The sequence below is a fragment of the Dermacentor silvarum genome, chromosome 4 (genome assembly GCF_013339745.2).
Source record: "Dermacentor silvarum isolate Dsil-2018 chromosome 4, BIME_Dsil_1.4, whole genome shotgun sequence".
Classification (NCBI taxonomy): domain Eukaryota; kingdom Metazoa; phylum Arthropoda; class Arachnida; order Ixodida; family Ixodidae; genus Dermacentor; species Dermacentor silvarum.
The window spans coordinates 13,451,180-13,457,179 of NC_051157.2; the positions used below are offsets into that span (position 1 = coordinate 13,451,180).

Here is a 6,000-nt window from a genome sequence, read left to right on the forward strand (position 1 = left end):
GAGAAGAGGAGAGGGGGGGAAGCAAATGCGGCCGGCAATGTTGTTCAGCAGAAAACAGACATTAACGTTTCCTTGCTCGATGCTCTTTCTCACTTATCCGTCATTGAATCTTCTTTTTTTTTCTTTTGCAGCCTCAAGGGGCCACGCCATCCGGTTCCGAATCAAAAGAAAAAAAAAATCTATACCTAGCTGACTCTGGTCCCTATACGGTGCAGTGAAACGTCTGGGTGCGTTGAACTGGTGCTTCAAAATGGACAAACAGCGAACTAGGGCGACCACCTCACGGCGACGAACTGAAAAATGTGAAAAAGCGAGAGAAAGGGGCATCCATTACCTCAGTTTCCTGGCATATATATTGTGTGTTTCTTAATCATTATTTTTTCGTGAAAACTTGTTGTGCCAATCCCCAGCTGTCAACGTTTGTGGTCCAAATGTGACTTGGACTGTCATCGTGCGTCCGGTTTTTACGCGGCTTTCCTCGCGAAGTAACGAGAAATAAAGTTAGTATGAATCAAACCAAACGAAATGTGTCGGAATTTGTGAGTAAAGGTGTCCTGGGTGAAACACAAGAAAAGTTTCCCTGTTCATGTCTCCCCATCTCTATCCTTTTTTTTCTTCTTCTTTTGAATTATCAAATTCGAGCAGTTAATGAGCATGAGTACCCCCGTATTTTAGAACGTACCTCCTCTCAACGCTTGACCTTGACCTAAGAAAGTAGATAGCAACGCAAGTGGTCACCACGCTTCATAATCATCCACGGCAATTCTCGAGAAATGTAGGTGCTTTAATCAGTCGAGAAGCGGTGATGTGCTCGTCTCGGTGTAACTCCATTTAAGAGCACTCGGAGTCCCAACTGAAAATTCGCAAACAGCTATAAGGGATGAAAATGGTAACATCTTAGAAGTATACGATGCACTGTGGTGCATCAGAGGCATTATGAAGGATAACTTCAACACGAAAGAAAGCGTTGTTCAGACTCAAACTAATCCAACACCAACAAAGAAGCCTGAGAGATCAAAATTTAGCATAGAAGACTTATGTTGGAAAAAAGGGAGACAAAAATGTCCCTAATAACACGGCCGCAGGACCCGACGAAAAGTTGAACCGCAGCGGTAGCCTCGGTATAGCATCCGCCTCGTATGCTGGACGTACCGAGTTCAAATCCCGGTGCCGCCGGGAACCCACCGGTTTTTTTCTAATTGGTAGAGATGTTCCCTGGCCTGGTGCTCGGCTCTCGAAGGGGTTCACATCTCGAAAGAGGGCCCAATAGAGATTTCAGGAGTTGACTTTGGGTGCTTCTTGTCCAACCACAGACGGCCTTATTGACGAACATCCACTACGGCTGTGGAAGGCAAGTGCTGCCGCCGGGTACCTACTGGTAAAATAGGTACAAGCGCGCTCCTGGCCTGGTGCTCGGCCATTATGGGACCTCAAAGCTTGGAAAGGGGTGTTTGTCCTCAACCCGAAGGTGCCCCCACCTCAATAGGTGCTTGGGTTGCCGCGTGGAAAATGGCCGTCATGGGAGCGGCCCGAACATCACTTGTTTTCTGTGCTCACGAGGGCTTCGACGGAGATTCAGGGCGCAGACTCCTTTCCCAAGCATATCACCCCTGAAGGAAGCCGAACGCCAGGCCGGGGCTTCTAATCATTTGAACCATGGGTGCCCGGCGACGGTGGGAATCGAACATTGGTCCAATAAGTAAGGCACTACTGACTATAATGCCATAGAGCAAATGATTAAAACGAAGAAAATTCAGGTTGGATGGCGTGAAAGCAAGATGAACCTCATCTACAAAGGCAAAGGGGATGAAGGATAAGACGAGCTCGTACAGCCAGTTACGGTAATGTCAATGCATTCCTCTGTCTCCATTGTTATCCACGCTTTATGTAAAGGCGTTACCAAGAATATAGAATATGGCAAGGCATAAAATTACAACTGTCGAAGTGGGTGCAGAAAAGTGATGTACTGGGGCAACTACAGAATAGGTTAAGAACAGGCAGATGCTTAGAGGAAAATATGTCTGTACGAACTCAGTGCATAGAGATTTGAGTAGCTGAGAATATACCTTTATAGATATAGTTTCTACAACAAGGAGCCTACAACAACGTAGACATGGAACTGGTATGTGATATTCTCAAGCACAAAGTTATAGATGATTTCGTGAAGCAGCTGAGGGAGATATATAGAGACACCCGAGTACAAATTCTATGGGCAGGCCGGAAATGCACCGAAATGGTGGAAATTCACTGAGGACTGAAGCAAGGCTGTCCTCTGTCTCCATTGTTATTCACGCTTTATGTTAAGGCCACAGAAAAACAACTGGAAAACAATGAAGTAGGGTTTGATTTATCATACATGCGTAGTGGACAAATTGTGCAACAGACGGTCCCCGGACTGATGTATGCGGACGAACTAGGGCTACTAGCGGACAATGCAACAGATTTACAGACATTTGCGAATATCTGCGGCTACGCAGATACAAGAAATCTAGACTTATGACCTTTATTGAAAATACGAGTAATTACGTGGGGTCAATTCAACAGCAAGTCATACCTGTAGTCGAGCAATATAAATATTTCGGCGTAGACATAAACGAAGAGAAGAATTACTCAAGCAACCCCCAAGATAATCTGAAAATAAAGGGGAAGCGGAATGCAGCAATAATGAAACACAGAGCACTGTGGGGCCACAATAACTATGAGGTGGTTCGTGGAATATGGAATGGAGTAATGGTGCGAGCGCTAAAGTTCGAAACGAAAATGCCATTCTGTGCTTCAAATTAGACATATTGTTGGGGTTGGAAGTTAACCAAAGATCTGTAGGCCGGCTGGTTTTGGGAGCACACGGTAAAACCACAAATGAGGCAGTGCACAGTGACATGGGTTGGGCCTCTTTTGAAGTCAGAGAAGCGCAGAACAAAATTTGTTTTTAAGAAAGGCTCGGGAACATTGATAAAAAAATTGACCCCTATCCCGGCCCTGCGAAAGTGAATGTCCAGCGAAGCTGTTGCAAAACCACAACAGCTTGCTATTTGAAGCTCGAGCTGGTTGCCGAAGGACAAAAACATACCGGAGAAAATATTCTCAACAAGATGAGGCATGTGTATGCTGCATCGAAAATCCGGAGGCCACTCATCAGAACATCCTAATGGAATGCGAAGAGATTCAATCAGTGAGACCCGGAGATAACGTACACCTTCTAGAAGCGCTTGGATTTAATGTGGACGGAAGCATCAACCGGCCAGCAGTCCATGGAGATAAGCAAGAGACGTTTAGATTATTGGTCGAGAAAAAACTGGGAAGAAATTGATACGACCGGATTAATTACAGGCATAGGTAATTATACACGATAGATATACACGATAGATAGAGAAGTTTTGAGGGAAAAAAACGTTTATGAAGATGTATACAAAAATGCTAGAATGAAAAACATGTAGAGTAACCTGATCAAATCAAGTAGGCTAGGTGAATGTTTGTCACCGACCTGTTTCAAAGGGGGTGCCAATAAATCATGATCGTCATCAAAGAGTGTAGGAGGAGCTTCGAGTCGAGGATCATTTGATAATACGAGAGCTAGTGACCCCCGAGTCGAAGCAACGAGTGAAATGCGCGGCAACAGTTTCTCTAGCGTACGGAGGACCGAGTTCATTCGTGGAAGCTTCTCAGCATCAGGTGTGCACCACAAGCTTTCAGGAGTTCGAGTCCTCCTCTCCGACACGAAAGCTCGTAGCCGCGCACTACTCAGGAAAGGCCCCCATTTACAAAAAAAAAAAAAAAATAGAAATAAAAATAATTTAAAAACTCTTACGATATAATTGTTCGTAAGAACACGTTGCAACCATTCCAGATGCTAGAGAGATTATTAGCGAAGGCGGCCAGCGAAAGGCACGGAGCACATACGCAATAAAGACTTCGCGAGTTCAGCCCCACTTTCGGAGCGGCATCATTTTTACCCATTCAGAACTCTGCAAAGACGCTCTCTCTCTCTCTCTCTCTCTTTTCGTTGCATCTATGGTGTCGTTCTCTCCGGAGTCAGGGAGCTTGAGCTGCCTAACCGTTGCTGCGAGAATCTCCAAAATGCACTTAGCACACTTTGTCGACACAAGGCTCATCTTCCTCTGGCAAACAGCGAGGCCGTCGAGTGTGGCCGCGAGTGTAGCGTGTGGCAAACGCAGCCTGGATTCTTAACGCACGCGGCATTCTCGCGGCATAAATGGTCGGACGCCTCTCCCTACCTTTTGCATAAAGTGGTGAAGAGGGGGAGGGGGGGGGAGGGGTGAAATAAGTTTGCTTCTGCGTGCAGAGCTGGTCGGCCACAGCGAACGCGCCCAACACGTAGTTCGAGCTGAGAGCCATTAGCGCACCCACCAAAGTCATGGCCACGCAGCGGCCATTATGCGAACAGCTATCGCGGTATGTTCACCTGGAGGAGACTAGATTATTGCACTGTGTCCGGCAACAGCAGCTCTGGGGAGACAGAAATGGGAAACATAAAGCTTGCTTTTTGTGGCGGCATAAGCCCGCATGCTTTAAGTGGAGGAGCGCAGTCCACAATATTGCCTGCGCCCACCAAGCGCAATGGAGAGATAAAAAAGAAAGTTGACGGGGAAAGGCTAACAGGTTCCACCAGAAAGGCTGCTGGTTAGCTATCTTGTACAGAAGATCTCCAGAACGTAAGCCTATAGCTGCAGAAAATTCAGTTCTCTCTTAGCTTCTGTCCCCTGAAAATTGTATTACAGGTAACAATTCGCAAGTATTCAAGCACTGACGAAAGTTGCACATTTTCTAGCATAGAACTTAATCGCGCCACAATGGCACAGGTTACGGGCATATTTATTTCGCTGGCTAATACAGCGCCTCGTCTTAAACTGACCAGTTGACACCAGGTATGTTGTGCGTAGCATAAATTCCTATAATTTCTTTGTCAATTTACTGCAATACAGATGTGTAAACGTTTCTTCAATGTGGTAAAACCACGACAAGCTGCTTGACAACCACTTAGTCGAACGAAGCGAACATTTGTCGGATTTTTATAAGTAGCACTGTAAAATGCGATGTATGTTGCTACTGTCCCACTTTCGATCCTCACCGACCCGACAACAATATTTTTCTACAACGTCATATTGAAGCTTTACAAAATCAGCCCACTTCGGCATTGCTAGTGGCCTGACGCGCGTGATTTAGTGGGTATACCTACCTCTCCTCCGTAACCCCCCCCCCCCCTCCCCACCGGCGACCTTCTAAACTCCCTTTTCAGAAGAAATCAATTAATTCATTCTCAGTAACAGCAACAGTGTCGCTGAAGTTGCGCAAGCTATTTGAGGGCGTTTCATTTAGTTAATAGAGAATAAAATTCTCTCACAGCAACTTCCTTTTTCACTGTTAGCTTTTTCTCAAACATAACGAGAAGTTCCATTCAACCATCCCGTCTCGTTGCTCATGTCTACATACTGAGAACTGCGAGAACCGAAAGCAATAACATCGCTACTAATTTAATTTTTCCTCTAATGTGACAGATAAATGGCTTTCAGTAAGTGATCAAGAACAGATCAAGCATCTTCTCATTGCGCAGACCAGCCAAAAGAATTAAAATCCAATATCAGTATTCGCGTCGTTCCAATCAGGCGTAACAGGAAATAGTAAATAAGAAACCCAGGACAGATATATCTACGCACAGTGCGTAGATATCTGTACGTACGTCAGATATCTACCAAAAGAGGAGAACTTAGAAATGAATAGAATGACTAAACTTGGGGCGACTCTTAAAATGCCCTGGGGTTCTCTTTTACTATATTTCCTGGTACATGGGCCTTCATAACCGCCACAATCCCTGAAAAGAACGAAAAATATTGTCACGGCACCCCAATATTACTGTACTCCGTTTCACACATCAGGTGCAAAGCTGTCAAAGCTACGCAAGTTGTTCGGCCACCACAACGTATCAATCCGCGCGTGCTTTGTACACTTCGCTGTGCGCCGGCGGCGTTTGCTCACGCGAAC

General features: G+C 45.6%; 1 protein-coding gene across 1 annotated transcript in view; it reads left to right on the forward strand.

Annotated features, from left to right (window-relative positions):
- The window catches only part of LOC119449469 (corticotropin-releasing factor receptor 2), a 201,015-nt gene extending 200,504 nt beyond the window's left edge, over positions 1-511 (forward strand). The window contains exon 12 of the mRNA XM_037712643.2: positions 132-511. The gene's annotated coding sequence lies outside the window, so the exon portion shown is untranslated. The remainder of the gene's footprint in view (positions 1-131) is intronic.
- The last annotated feature ends 5,489 nt before the right edge of the window (positions 512-6,000 follow it).